Source organism: Phyllobates terribilis, unplaced genomic scaffold (genome assembly GCF_046119375.1).
Source record: "Phyllobates terribilis strain yellow unplaced genomic scaffold, ASM4611937v1 Scaffold_280__1_contigs__length_2496652, whole genome shotgun sequence".
Classification (NCBI taxonomy): Eukaryota; Metazoa; Chordata; class Amphibia; order Anura; family Dendrobatidae; genus Phyllobates; species Phyllobates terribilis.
Genome location: NW_027363040.1, coordinates 2,109,630 through 2,125,919, shown reverse-complemented (window position 1 = coordinate 2,125,919; position 16,290 = coordinate 2,109,630). Strand labels below are relative to the sequence as shown.

Here is a 16,290-nt window from a genome sequence, read left to right as displayed (position 1 = left end):
ATACTACTACGAGTCAGGGGCTGGCAGCTGCAGAGCTCGCCCTGACTGAGAAGATTTCTTACCGGACCCAGAGTCCGAGGCTGTGGGGACTAATTCCTACCCAGCAGCAGAATCCGTCAGGCAGGGGATTTCAGGTCCTCTGGCCAAGAAGCCCGAAGGCACGGTCACACGCGTGGGACCAGCACCGCCATCGTGGAGCGGAAGCCATTAGAAGGCCCCGAGTCACCGGCCATACGGGTGAGCACCACACGGTACACTCAGGGACGTGGGCTACTTATATCCGCTTCTAGCAAGGTAGCCAGAAGAGTACAGTCAGTTTGGGAGGCCTACAACTCCGCCTGGCCAGGGGAGATCCCATCTGCTCAAGGACTGATCAGGCCCCGTTCGCTAGCAAGTACTCCGGGAGGGTCTATCATTGTTACCAGTAAAGACCCTGAATTACACCGCACCGTCTCTGAATGGTTCCTGCTACCCCCATCATCCACGTCGGCTGCCCTGAGGCCATACCCCTCCCGTTGGGGGTTATACCATCCCCGCTGCACCATCCATCCACTGGCCTCAGCGGACTGTCCTGCAGCGGCAGCTCCATAAGCTGCATTCAACGGGTGGCGTAGTCGTACTACATCTACTGCCGTCCAGTTTGACTCCCTGGGCACGGACCGGGTCACCGCCACGAGACTACAACCCTCAACAGATCCGGCTCCGGGTAAGCTCCCGCGTGCGCAACGCAACGCGACACAGGCCCAGGGGCGCGTCATTGGCATCGTCAATTCCAGGTGGGTTGGGTCGCACCCCCCCCCCCCTTTTAACTGTAAGAAACTACATACACTATGGCTTGGGGTAACACAGATGGTTGAGTCTGAAGAGCTGTTTACTCAGAGGTCTGCTCCAAATCTTCAGTGTCTGCTAGTCAGCGTAGAACTTTTAACTGCATCTAGCCTAGGCAATACTTTGGGCGTAGTAGCCCAGCTGCGAAGCAAGCTGCACCGCCTGTGTATCTAATAAGAATTTTTAAATGAATCTAGCCTAGGCAGACTGTGGGGACCCCCAACCAAACCCAGACGCTCAGCCCCCCTACCGCCCCCCTTTCATGGACTATACAATAATGTAACTCTTACAACTGGATGGGTGAGGATCGGTCACAGCTTTATTAACTCTTTATACTCATTCCATTAGAAAGGCATTTTATTTCTAAAATAATTCAGCTTGTTGCAGCATGTCCTGGGTCCCCACTCCGGCAAGTTGGCCAACAAGTGTAACTCTCCAACATGTCCTTTCTATTTCCAGGCCACGGAGGATCCAGCGTACTCGTATGCAGGACTCTGACCCCCACCCATCACTCTTAACGCTTGTTCCACTCCGTCCTGGAGTCCTGACAGGAATATGTCCAGTCCAATATCTATTAAGTGAACACCGTCGGGCCGTATGAGGCCTGCTTTATCTCCTTCCAGTTGTCGGTGTCGTATCACTACACCGCCTCTGTCTCTTCTAAATTTTGCCATCCGAATATTTATTACCCGCCTTGTCCATTCGATGGCCGTGATGTCTCGCGCACCTTGCCATACCGCTATCGGCACAATCTCTGACCATACTATAGCTAATTTTGTGAAAAATTCTCTGAAGCGCTCAGTGTCTAGTTTCATTATTGCCATTAGTTATGCGCTCTTGTGATGACCTAGGTTGTTTCCCCCGGCCTGTATAACTAAGATGACCGGACCTCTTGCCTCTCTCCCTACCTTGATTACCTCCATTAGTACCTGTGGCCATAGCAGGCCTCTAATACCTCTCCAGTTGAAATATGTGTTATGAAACTCTAATTTCCTCCCGCCTGGGCGGACTTTCGCCCTTTTTTGTGCCCAATATATATACGAGTGGCCTATCACTCACACTGTTGGCTTAGCGTCACCTGTAAAAGAAACAAACCACGTTAGGATAACAAGTCCGGTCTTATGTATCTCGCCAAACACGTGGATCGCCATCTCCCTATCCTCTGAACTTCCGTTTCTGACAGTCCTGCTCTTGCTGCTTCCGTGGCCGCACCTATGCGGAATGAGTGTGTCCCATAATCTTTGGGGTGGTTCCCTGCCGATGTTATGCATTTATTAAATATAGCTTGGAACAGGTATCTTGATAATGGCGTTCCATCAATGTGTGATAGGAAGAAATTACTTTGTGATCTGATGGTTAGATATGTTTTTACTATTGTTACCCGACTCAGTGTACCGTTTGTGGGTTGTAGAAGTACCCAAGTACCCCTGCCCGCTGGAACCGTTTTCGATTGGTGTATGCGTAGACGTATTGCATTATTGGCTATGACTACGTCCTGATGTAATAAGCCTCCACTGGTGGTAATTTTGGATTGAGGGACTAATTCGCTTATACATAGCGCCCCGAAGAAGGCGATCACAAATGCAGTAGACATTAGTGTTGCTTCAAATTGTGAGTGTCATGTTAATGGTGTTAGGGATAAGATGTGAGAAATCAGTTTTAGTGACACGGGACGGGACGTCTACATTCCTGACTTGGCTGACCCCTTTTCCACCCTTTTATGGATTGTCTGATGATGAATCTTTGTCACATCTCCCCAATTCAGTAGTTGGAAGTGAAATGCTACTCCGGTCAGACACCGCTGCGCTGACGCCCCTGATATGCCCCTCATCATTAGCTGTTGGAGAAATTCTATGGTGACTTGTGATCTGGCTTGTTCACATTGGTCAACCCGTCTGCCTGCTACTAGTCGTGTCCACTCTTCCCATGCCTTACCGTATGCTTGCCACGTTGACGGGGCAACTGACGCTCTGATTAATGGCATCAACTATTCGCCACTAGATCCCATAAGGAGGGTGGGCAACTGTTGCCCTATGGGTGGGCGTTGTGGAAGAGCTCTGTGAAAATCTGCCAATTGAATTGTTATAAAGCGCTAGCAGCAGCTTTATACCCCTCAGCATAGTGGCTAGCGCGGACCCATACATTGTGTTTTAGGCACAGGAATGCTAGCCTGCGTAGTAGGCCTAGCACTGGGAGAGACGATGATGCCATCTTATTAATGCAGTGCGCTAGGCTCGTGTTTTGTGTTATGAAGCGTATATTTTTGTTAGCCAGGCGCGCGCCCCATATTTCTATTGCTACCACTATTGGGAAAAATTATTTTCAGGGCTAGATGCAGCTAAAAATTATTATTAATTTCAAAGCTGGTGGAGCTTGGTATAGATGGCCTAATACAATGAGTCCCACACACTGCTAGAAGCCCAATTTTTTTTTCAGAGGTAGATGCAGAAAAAAATTATATTCAGTTTGCAACCTGATGGAGGTCTGTATAGATGGATTAATAGAACAAGTCCCACACACAGCTAGAAGCCCAATATTTTTTCAGAGGTAGATGCAGAAAAAAAATATATTCAGTTTGTAACCTGATGGAGGTCAGTATAGATGGACTAATAGAGAAAGTCCCACACACTGCTAGAAGGCCAAATATTTTTTCAGAGCTAAATGCAGACAAAAAATTATTTTGAATTTGCAACCTGATGGAGGTCAGTATAGATGGACTAATAGAGAAAGTCCCACACACTGCTAGAAGGCCAAATATTTTTTCAGAGGTAGATGCAGACAAAAAATTATTTTTAATTTGCAACCTGATGGAGGTCAGTATAGATGGACTAATAGAGAAAGTCCCACACACTGCTAGAAGGCCAAATATTTTTTCAGAGCTAGATGCAGATATAAATTATTTTTAATTTGCAACCTGATGGAGGTCAGTATAGATGGACTAATAGAGAAAGTCCCACACACTGCTAGAAGGCCAAATAGTTTTTCAGAGCTAGATGCAGAAAAAAATTATATTCAGTTTGCAACCTGATGGAGGTCAGTATAGATGGACTAATAGAACAAGTCCCACACACAGCTAGAAGCCCAAATATTTTTTCAGAGGTAGATGCAGATAAAAATTATTTTTAATTTGCAGTCTGATGGAGGTCAGTATAGATGGACTAATAGAGAAAGTCCCACACACTGCTAAAAGGCCAAATATTTTTTCAGAGCTAGATGCAGACAAAAAAATATTTTGAATTTGCAACCTGATGGAGGTCAGTATAGATGGACTAATAGAGAAAGTCCCACACACTGCTAGAAGGCCAAATATTTTTTCAGAGCTAGATGCAGACAAAAAAGTATTTTTAATTTGCAACCTGATGGAGGTCAGTATAGATGGACTAATAGAGAAAGTCCCACACACTGCTAGAAGGCCAAATATTTTTTCAGAGCTAGATGCAGATAAAAATTATTTTTAATTTGCAACCTGATGGAGGTCAGTATAGATGGACTAATAGAGAAAGTCCCACACACTGCTAGAAGGCCAAATATTTTTTCAGAGCTAGATGCAGAAAAAAATTATATTCAGTTTGCAACCTGATGGAGGTCAGTATAGATGGACTAATAGAACAAGTCCCACACACAGCTAGAAGCCCAAATATTTTTTCAGAGGTAGATGCAGATAAAAATTATTTTTAATTTGCAACCTGATGGAGGTCAGTATAGATGGACTAATAGAGAAAGTCCCACACACTGCTAGAAGGCCAAATATTTTTTCAGAGCTAGATGCAGACAAAAAATTATTTTTAATTTGCAACCTGATGGAGGTCAGTATAGATGGACTAATAGAGAAAGTCCCACACACTGCTAGAAGGCCAAATATTTTTTCAGAGCTAGATGCAGACAAAAAAGTATTTTTAATTTGCAACCTGATGGAGGTCAGTATAGATGGACTAATAGAACAAGTCCCACACACAGCTAGAAGGCCAAATATTTTTTCAGAGCTAGATGCAGATAAAAATTATTTTTAATTTGCAACCTGATGGAGGTCAGTATAGATGGACTAATAGAGAAAGTCCCACACACTGCTAGAAGGCCAAATATTTTTTCAGAGCTAGATGCAGAAAAAAATTATATTCAGTTTGCAACCTGATGGAGGTCAGTATAGATGGACTAATAGAACAAGTCCCACACACAGCTAGAAGCCCAAATATTTTTTCAGAGGTAGATGCAGATAAAAATTATTTTTAATTTGCAACCTGATGGAAGTCAGTATAGATGGACTAATAGAGAAAGTCCCACACACTGCTAGAAGGCCAAATATTTTTTCAGAGCTAGATGCAGACAAAAAATTATTTTTAATTTGCAACCTGATGGAGGTCAGTATAGATGGACTAATAGAGAAAGTCCCACACACTGCTAGAAGGCCAAATATTTTTTCAGAGCTAGATGCAGATATAAATTATTTTTAATTTGCAACCTGATGGAGGTCAGTATAGATGAACTAATAGAGAAAGTCCCACACACTGCTAGAAGGCCAAATATTTTTTCAGAGCTAGATGCAGAAAAAAATTATATTCAGTTTGCAACCTGATGGAGGTCAGTATAGATGGACTAATAGAACAAGTCCCACACACTGCTAGAAGGCCAAATATTTTTTCAGAGGTAGATGCAGATAAAAATTATTTTTAATTTCCAGCCTGATGGAGGTCAGTATAGATGGACTAATAGAGAAAGTCCCACACACTGCTAGAAGGCCAAATATTTTTTCAGAGCTAGATGCAGACAAAAAAGTATTTTGAATTTGCAACCTGATGGAGGTCAGTATAGATGGACTAATAGAACAAGTCCCACACACAGCTAGAAGCCCAAATATTTTTTCAGAGGTAGATGCAGATAAAAATTATTTTTAATTTGCAACCTGATGGAGGTCAGTATAGATGGACTAATAGAGAAAGTCCCACACACTGCTAGAAGGCCAAATATTTTTTCAGAGCTAGATGCAGACAAAAAATTATTTTGAATTTGCAGCGTGATGGAGGTCAGTATAGATGGACTAATAGAACAAGTCCCACACACTGCTAGAAGGCCAAATATTTTTTCAGAGCTAGATGCAGAAAAAAATGATATTTAGTTTGCAACCTGATGGAGGTCAGTATAGATGGACTAATAGAACAAGTTCCACACACTGCTAGAAGCCCAAATATTTTTTCAGAGCTAGATGCAGAAAAAAATTATATTCAATTTGCAACCTGATGGAGGTCAGTATAGATGGACTAATAGAATGATGCTATGCCCAAAAGATTTTACTTCACTAGGTGCAGTAAAAAAATTGGTATTCTATACACAGGTGGTATATCTTGCAACACAGATAGGCTACTCCACTGACTAACACACTCTGCAATAGGCCAAAAAGGATTAGCTTTGCTAGATTCAGCCAAATGCTGTGAAAAAAACTTGCACAGCACTGGCACAGACCTGCCTGGCAAAAACTGATAGGAACTGATGTAACCTAGTCCTGAAAAGGACTCCAATTACAATTAGTCTTTACTCCCACAATCTATCTATTTAAGAGCACAGACCTGCCTGATAAAAGTCGTAGGAAATGCTGTAACCTAGTCCTTAAAAGGACAGCAATCACAACTATTCCCTACTCCCAAGCTATCTGTAGATTTGTGCGAAAATTGGCTTGAAATTAACAAGATATAGCGCACACAGCAACAGCGGTGCCGTCTAACACGCAGCTGCAGCAGTGAGAAAATGGTGGCGACGGGGAAAATGGCTTGGTCTTATAGGGCAAGGACATGTGACATACACTGCCAATGACACATGCCCTTGCTTGTGTGAAAAAAAGCACTTTGCTCCGTGTGTGCGCTGCTGATAGGCTGACAGATTGCACCTCCCCACTGTAAATGCGGGAAAGAGAAAAAAAAATGGAGATCTTCATTATTCCTGCAGAGATCCATCCCCTGCCCCTCCCCCCGCCCCGCTGTACACTCAAACTGCGTATTAACATTAATTTTCATCATTACTGAGAAAAAATCCAGTTATGATTTTGGTGCACGAACAGTTATCGAACATAAACTCGAACAGCCGAATTTTTCTCAAATCGTTCGTGTTCGCCGAACGGCTCGAACACCGCCCAAAACAGCTCGAATTTGAGATTGGCGAACAGTTCGAGTAGAACAACGCTCATCTCTACTTGTCATATGATTTAGAATAAAAGCCAAGACCAAAAACTCAATTTGCAGACACTGTGTTTCGGGGTACTGCCCCTAGTCAGTGCAAAGTGTGAGAAAAGCCGTGTCTGCAAATTGAGTTTCTGGTCTTGACTTTTATCCTAAGTCATGTGACAAGGCTCGTTAAAGGGTCAATATTGACTTTTAAGATTGCTACTTCCAATAGGTGGCACTAGAGTTCAAGTTCTCTTCCTCTCTGAAGAGACAATTTGCATATTTCCCAGAGGAGCATTGCGGCTTGAAAAGTCTCCTCACCTGACGTGCTTAGCATGTCACTCTCTGCAAGGAGAAACGTTACTTCTTAGATAAGTTCATATCTTAGAACGGCATTTAAGTTGAGTTCACGTTATATTACTGTAATATCGGGCTGTATTACTTTGCTCGCTATATATTTCATGGTTCCTCCTAATAGGAACCCTAGAAATGAAAGTTTGACTTACACCTGTAAAGACAACCCCCACTTCGGGACTTGCATTGGGATCTGCTTGTTTCGCAATTTCCTACTGTTTTGATATATTCATAATCTATACTTCTTAGACACTGAGAGGTAGACGTTACTATCTACCGTCTATACTTCATCTTTGCTCTTAATCTTTCTCTCTTCCATTCCCCCTTTTTTTCATATAATATGGCACAACTCAAAACTTGTTCATTGAATGTCAGAGGACTTAATGTTCCAGAGAAAGGAGCTCAAGTGTTTTATCATTGGCATAAACAGCACGTACATTTTCTCTTTCTTCAGGAGTCACACTTTAGAGGCGATCATATACTGTACCTCAGTTTACTAACAGATATTATTCATCTTGGCGTCACAGTACAAATGCTGTTTCGAAGTCTAAGGTGCTGAGTATAGGCCGATTTGCTGAAAGACTCACTCTGTGTCTCAGACCTTTTTGAGACTATAGGCTCCTTCACAAATATGAGCATGATGAAACGGCCTTACCATTTCAATTCTCAGTACTAGATATGGGGCCCTCTCGAGAGAATGACCTAAAATGTCCTACACTAAAGTTAATATATAAGGTGTGGGATAGGGGTAAAAATATTCTGGGGATTGGAAAGTACACAAGCTATACTATTTTATGGCACAGCTATAACTTACCAGAGCTATATAAACTAAAAATGTTAGTGAGTGGGAGGATAGGGGTATATGTTTGGTATCAGAACTCTTGAGGGATGGATTATTCAAGAGCTTTGAACAAATAAAGGCAGAGTTTAACCTTCCACATAGGGTGTTTTATCAATATTTGCAAATACGTCTTGCGTATAGTACATAATTAGCATTAACGTCATACTGATTGATAGATATCACCCAATAGATACCATTGCTACAGCAGTGGATACAAAAGGTCTAATATCCCTTATTTATAGGCAGTTACTGGCCCTACGTTTGGATCAATATCCTTTGATAGTTAAGAGAGAAATGGGAGGAGGGTGTGGGTCCCTTATCTGAGGAGCAATGCGGGGAATACTGGATTTGGCACTTAAGCTTTCCTTGTCGAAGTCACTAAGAAGGTCCCAAATTCTTCTCATTCATAGAGTATATAGATCCCCAAGTATTTTATTTAAAATTTGAATTTGAACGGATGACACATGTCCTAGATGTGGTCAAAAGGACGCCCACCTGATGCATATGACGTGGGAATGTGTAAATATTGGCGACTACTGGAAGGGGGTGATCGCTCTTGTACTATCTGTATTTGGGATACAACTTCAGTTGGAACCTAAAATCTGTATCCTAGGACTCCTGGGAGAGGACGTAGACCCAGACTCCATATGGCGATAGCTAGCTCAAGAATATTATTCCAAGCCAGAAAGTTGTTGGCACTACATTGGATAGACAATTCTCCCCCAACGATAACAGAACTAAGATCCAGGATAAATAACACTCTATACTTGGAAAGTGGAGCTTATATTAAAGGAACGCTCTCAAGAAATCCATACACATATGGAGAACGGTTCATTACCCCAGGTATTGCTTCAGAAAACCTTCTCAGAAATACTATACTGGACCGTTTGTACATATCCCTGCAGTAAACCAGGAATTTATATCCTTATACCCAAGGTGTCAGCAAATAATAATTGTCTCAGTCCACACAATTGTCCCTTCTTAGATATATTCTTTTTCTTTTGATGTCTCAATAGGGAAAAAAATAAGCCGTCAGGAAGTATTCAGATATTTCTGTACAAATGTAAAATTACTGTTCCAAAACCTTGTACTATAGAGCGGTATTGTGATTTATATCATTGTAAACTGGTTGTTGCTTTGTTTACTGTTTTTTCTTTCTTTTTATTTTTTTTTGCTACAATCAATCTAATCTGGGACTGATCTGATGGGGTTAGATTGAGACACGTTCTCATGGGATCAGGCTCTTTTCCTTCCTTTATAGAACTTCGCGGCTCCTTTCCAATTAGGAGTCTATCCTGCCTGGCTTATTTCCAGCTCAGGTCATTTATAAATTCTCACATGTTACTAGTATAAAGGATGAACTCACTCCGCTTGAACCCATAATCACTCAAGTAGGTCCTTGTACTAAACTTCTATCTTGCATACACAAAGCAACACAAATGGACACCAGCAATGACCCTCTACCCTTTACTGGGTTTGGGAGAAGGAATTGGGTAGTCAAATTTCAGAGAAGGATAGGCAAAAAACATTCATACTCTCCCACAAATTATCTATTACCGGCCGTGCCTAGGAGAAAAACGATAAGATTTTATCTAGATGGCACCATTGTCGCACTATGCTACGTAGCATCTTCGGACTTGTGCTGGCGGTGTGGTGCAGACGGGTCTGTGTTACATATATGGTGAGAATGCCCATCATCGTCGGATTCGGTGGACTACATTGGACCTGCATGCTTTTTTTGGGAGGGGGAGGGGGGGGTAATAAATTAGCGAACCAGGAAAAGTGTTGAGGAGTGTTTATTCAAATTAAGTATTTTTTCGTGGGTGTTTTTATTTTTGATTACTGGGTCAGTAATGGGTTTGTCTGATAGACACCTCTCCATAACTATCACCAGGGTTTGATGCCAGATGTGATTTTTGACAAACCACAGCTGACATTAACCCCACAATACTTTACACCAATTGTCAATGCATCTGGGCAATTGGGAAGAGCAAAGGCAAAAAGCCATAATTGGTGCATCTCATGTGATGTGCCACTTCTGGGGCGGCTATGGGCTGGTATTTTTAGGCTGGGGAGGGCCCAATAACAAGGGACCTTCCCAACTCTATAATATCAGCTCTCAGCTGTCTGCTTTACCTTTGCTGGTTGCAAAAAAATAGTGAGACCCCATGACACTCGTCCAATTATTCGGGATGGACATCGGAGCGATTTATAATCCGCTGATGTGAGCGAACCCTTAGCTGGACTCTGAATATAGTCTATCAAGGCCGCCCTCCCTGGAAGAGGTTAAACATACGAGATTTCGGCCTTTTTGCTCCTGGTATGAAGTGGATAGCACAATCATATGCCGCCATATAGTAGACGTCCGGTAACTGGTGATAATCACCTCATGTGTCGTCTATTTGTCTCCAAGCAGGAAAATCCCACATTACATTCACACATAAAACTGTAGAAAAGGCGGCGCGGGGTAATTGTGCCAGTAGTGACGGGCAAATAATGCCGGAAATGTCACTGACTGCGGAGACGTCTCCATGTAGCGTCTTCACTCCGGATATCACTGTACAGGAGCCGCACAGTTCACACTGTGCATCCACTGAGGCCCCTGATCATGTGACCCCTGACTCCTCCCCTCCTGTGACCTCATCACAGGTCCTGTGCACACAGAACAGCCATATATGTGGTGGCGGCTCTGCAGGTGGAGGTATGTGGAGACCCCCATTACTGGGAGCAGGGGGCATTAACCCCTTCAGCACGGAGACTCTTTTGGGGTCTCTGTGTGGTGTGAACAGTGAGGTAACAGCTGTGGACAGAATGCGGCTTAGCTGGTTCCCATCCACATTAGATCCATTCAGACGACTGCAGGATGAAGGACAGAAGCCCAGAGAAGTCCTCACACAACGCCATTATTCCTCTCCTAGTTCCAGCACAGTAATGTAGATAGTAGTGATAACCGTCCACACATAGAGGACGATCCAGGACCTCAAATAACATAAAACTTTTATTCCTTCATTTTATAACCTTATGTCACAATAATGATGGGACGTCATCAGAACATTGGAGGAAAGAATCCAGAGAGGATTAAGGTGGAGGTGACGCGTTTCGGAGTGATACTTCATACCCAGAACCGAAGGTAAGAATGAAACCCGAGCAGGATATAAATGTCTCTGGAGCAGCCGCTCCTGTGCACAGGATGAATGGCGGCATTAATAGATGTAATAGATGTGATACAAAGAAAGACAATGATGAAACACAATCATCTTACAGTCATCACAATATGTCCCCTTCACCGGTCTGGTAATGTAAGATCAGATCCGTCCTTCTCTTTATACCCTCCGGTACGATGGATTTACCCTCAGTGTCCAGGAAGCTTCACGGTTCAGCAATGCTCCTCTGCCATCTCCCCGACACCTGAACGATTTACCCTTTCACTGCCACAAAACTGAAAGTTCTTTCAGTCACCATTGTGCTCTCTTAGGAATGTTGGAGGGGTTAATGGCCGCAGGATTAGTGGGGTCTCCTATGTGCTCATTAATTCTCTGCCTTACTTACGGGAGGAGCAGCCGACATATCTGACATTACATCCCAGACACTGAATACAATATACTACAAATTCTCTGCTGCAGGTGATGCATTGTGTAATGAATAGAGATGAGCGTTGTTCTACTCGAACTGTTCGCCAATCTCAAATTCAAGCTGTTTTGCCCGGTGTTCGAGCCGGTCGGCGAACACGAACAATTTGAGAAAAATTCGGCTGTTCGAGGTTATGTTCGATAACTGTTCGTGCACCAAAATCATAACTGGATTTTTTCTCAGTAATGATGAAAATTAATGTTAATACGCAGTTTGAGTGTACAGCGGGGTGGGGGGAGGGGCAGGGGATGGATCTCTGCAGGAACAATGAAGATCTCCATTTTTTTTTCTCTTTCCCGCATTTGCAGTGGGGAGGTGCAATCTGTCAGCCTATCAGCAGCGCACACACGGAGCGAAGTGCTTTTTTTCACACAAGCAAGGGCATGTGTGATTGGCAGTGTATGTCACATGTCCTTGCCCTATAAGACCAAGCCATTTTCCCCGTCGCCACCATTTTCTCACTGCTGCAGCTGCGTGTTAGACGGCACCGCTGTTGCTGTGTGCGCTATACCTTGTTAATTTCAAGCCAATTTTCGCACAAATATACAGATAGCTTGGGAGTAGGGAATAGTTGTGATTGCAGTCCTTTTAAGGACTAGGTTACAGCATTTCCTACGACTTTTATCAGGCAGGTCTGTGCTCTTAAATAGATAGATTGTGGGAGTAAAGACTAATTGTAATTGGAGTCCTTTTCAGGACTAGGTTACATCAGTTCCTATCAGTTTTTGCCAGGCAGGTCTGTGCCAGTGCTGTGCAAGTTTTTTTCACAGCATTTGGCTGAATCTAGCAAAGCTAATCCTTTTTGGCCTATTGCAGAGTGTGTTAGTCAGTGGAGTAGCCTATCTGTGTTGCAAGATATACCACCTGTGTATAGAATACCAATTTTTTTACTGCACCTAGTGAAGTAAAATCTTTTGGGCATAGCATCATTCTATTAGTCCATCTATACTGACCTCCATCAGGTTGCAAACTGAATATAATTTTTTTCTGCATCTAGCTCTGAAAAAATATTTGGGCTTCTAGCAGTGTGTGGGACTTGGTCTATTAGTCCATCTATACAGACCTCCATCAGGTTGCAAATTAAAAATAATTTTTTTCTTCATTTAGCTCTGAAAAAATATTTGGGCTTCTAGCAGTGTGTGGGACTTGTTCTATTAGTCCTTCTATACTGACCTCCAGCAGGTTGCAAATTGAATATAATTTTTTTCTGCATCTAGCTCTGAAAAAATATTTGGGCTTCTAGCGGTGTGTGGGACTTGGTCTATTAGTCCATCTATACTGACCTCCATCAGGTTGCAAATTAAAAATAATTTTTTTCTGCATCTAGCTCTGAAAAAATATTTGGGCTTCTAGCAGTGTGTGGGACTTGGTCTATTAGTCCATCTATACTGACCTCCATCAGGTTGCAAATTAAAAATAATTTTTTTCTTCATTTAGCTCTGAAAAAATATTTGGGCTTCTAGCAGTGTGTGGGACTTGTTCTATTAGTCCTTCTATACTGACCTCCAGCAGGTTGCAAATTGAATATAATTTTTTTCTGCATCTAGCTCTGAAAAAATATTTGGGCTTCTAGCGGTGTGTGGGACTTGGTCTATTAGTCCATCTATACTGACCTCCATCAGGTTGCAAATTAAAAATAATTTTTTTCTGCATCTAGCTCTGAAAAAATATTTGGGCTTCTAGCAGTGTGTGGGACTTGGTCTATTAGTCCATCTATACTGACCTCCATCAGGTTGCAAATTAAAAATATTTTTTTTCTTCATTTATCTCTGAAAAAATATTTGGGCTTCTAGCAGCGTGTGGGACTTGTTCTATTAGTCCATCTATACTGACCTCCATCAGGTTGCAAATTAAAAATAATTTTTTTCTGCATCTAGCTCTGAAAAAATATTTGGGCTTCTAGCAGTGTGTGGGACTTGGTCTATTAGTCCATCTATACTGACCTCCATCAGGTTGCAAATTAAAAATAATTTTTTTCTGCATCTAGCTCTGAAAAAATATTTGGGCTTCTAGCAGTGTGTGGGACTTGGTCTATTAGTCCATCTATACTGACCTCCATCAGGTTGCAAATTGAATAAAAAAATTTTCTGCATCTAGCTCTGAAAAAATATTTGGGCTTCTAGCGGTGTGTGGGACTTGGTCTATTAGTCCATCTATACTGACCTCCATCAGGTTGCAAATTAAAAATAATTTTTTTCTGCATCTAGCTCTGAAAAAATATTTGGGCTTCTAGCAGTGTGTGGGACTTGGTCTATTAGTCCATCTATACTGACCTCCATCAGGTTGCAAATTAAAAATAATTTTTTTCTTCATTTAGCTCTGAAAAAATATTTGGGCTTCTAGCAGTGTGTGGGACTTGTTCTATTAGTCCTTCTATACTGACGTCCAGCAGGTTGCAAATTGAATATAATTTTTTTCTGCATCTAGCTCTGAAAAAATATTTGGGCTTCTAGCGGTGTGTGGGACTTGGTCTATTAGTCCATCTATACTGACCTCCATCAGGTTGCAAATTAAAAATAATTTTTTTCTGCATCTAGCTCTGAAAAAATATTTGGGCTTCTAGCAGTGTGTGGGACTTGGTCTATTTGTCCATCTATACTGACCTCCATCAGGTTGCAAATTAAAAATAATTTTTTTCTGCATCTAGCTCTGAAAAAATATTTGGGCTTCTAGCAGTGTGTGGGACTTGGTCTATTAGTCCATCTATACTGACCTCCATCAGGTTGCAAATTAAAAATAATTTTTTTCTTCATTTAGCTCTGAAAAAATATTTGGGCTTCTAGCAGTGTGTGGGACTTGTTCTATTAGTCCTTCTATACTGACCTCCAGCAGGTTGCAAATTGAATATAATTTTTTTCTGCATCTAGCTCTGAAAAAATATTTGGGCTTCTAGCGGTGTGTGGGACTTGGTCTATTAGTCCATCTATACTGACCTCCATCAGGTTGCAAATTAAAAATAATTTTTTTCTGCATCTAGCTCTGAAAAAATATTTGGGCTTCTAGCGGTGTGTGGGACTTGGTCTATTAGTCCATCTATACTGACCTCCATCAGGTTGCAAATTAAAAATAATTTTTTTCTGCATCTAGCTCTGAAAAAATATTTGGGCTTCTAGCAGTGTGTGGGACTTGGTCTATTAGTCCATCTATACTGACCTCCATCAGGTTGCAAATTGAATAAAAAAATTTTCTGCATCTAGCTCTGAAAAAATATTTGGGCTTCTAGCGGTGTGTGGGACTTGGTCTATTAGTCCATCTATACTGACCTCCATCAGGTTGCAAATTCAAAATAATTTTTTTCTGCATCTAACCCAGCCAATAGTTTTGGCCTAATACCACAGTTTGGCCACTCAGCTCTGCTCGGTTACCATCCATTGTTTTTTTGTGCAAACAACTCCAGAGTTGTGAATTAGTTAACCACCAAAATGAGTGGAAAAAGGCCTGCTGCTGGTGGAAAGGGGAATAGGCGTGTTGGGAAGGGGAAAAAAGGTTGTGTCCGTGGGGTAGGTGTTAAAGCAACAGTAACATCTGCAGAAGAAAGACCATCTTCCAGCCAAACTAAAATGTCTACTTCTTTTAGCGGACAATGTGATAAGATCCCTTTCTTACGGCCACGCCAATCGCTACAAATTCCAGATGAGGCACAAAAACAGCAGGTGCTTCAACGGATATCAAGTGCTCCTTTAAGTGGGCTCTCCTCCACATCAACTTCAACATCACAAATACTCCAGTCCTCAAAGGTGTCACCCAAATCGCACTTGCTTCCTCACAGCTCCCAAATCTCCAGCTGCCCGTCTGAGTATGAGGTAGAACAGATGGTTGAGTCTGCAGAGCTGTTTACTCATACTATAGCCTGGGAATCAGAGGTCGACTCCAGCGCTTCTGTGAATCCAGACGAGGAAATGATCTGCACTGATGCCCAGAATCTTTATGAGTCGGATCCAGGACCAGACGCAGAAGGTTCTGACCATAATGTAGACCCTCATTCCCAAACTGTAACTCCTGTTGGTGGAGACAATGAGGAAGACGATGATAAGACTCAAATACCTGATTGGAGCGACAACTTTAGTTTTTTGTCAGGGCAGGAACAGGTTGGCTCTGAGGACGACGGGTGTGATAACGCACAGGGTGATGATGATGAGGTCGGAGATCCCACTTACTGTCAACCCACAGTCAGCCAAGAGATGAGGTCAGCAGAGGAGGTGGAGGAAGATGCTAGTGACGACGAGGTCAGGTTGCGCCTTCCTGGACAGAGACGTAGTACTGGAAGCACGTCAACAACTGCATCCTCAAACACAACTCTGCCTCTCACCACAAGTCGTGGTGGCTCTTCAGGTCGCATGGGTGCTAAGCCTTGCATAGCCTGGTCATTTTTTCAGATCGATAAAGATGACCCAACTCGTGTTATCTGTAACATTTGTCAGCAAAAGCTAAGTAGAGGCCAAAAAATACATACCGTATATTCCGGCGTATAAGACGACTTTTGAA

The 16,290-nt window shown here is 42.5% G+C and overlaps 2 protein-coding genes across 4 annotated transcripts in view; both read left to right on the top strand.

Moving 5' to 3' along the window:
• The window catches only part of LOC141220322 (uncharacterized), a 91,520-nt gene that overhangs the window by 47,867 nt on the left and 27,363 nt on the right, over positions 1–16,290 (top strand). The window lies entirely within an intron of this gene.
• LOC141220297 (oocyte zinc finger protein XlCOF29-like) overlaps positions 10,824–16,290 on the top strand; it is a 28,531-nt gene continuing 23,064 nt past the window's right edge. The window contains exon 1 of the mRNA XM_073666251.1: positions 10,824–11,305. The gene's annotated coding sequence lies outside the window, so the exon portion shown is untranslated. The remainder of the gene's footprint in view (positions 11,306–16,290) is intronic.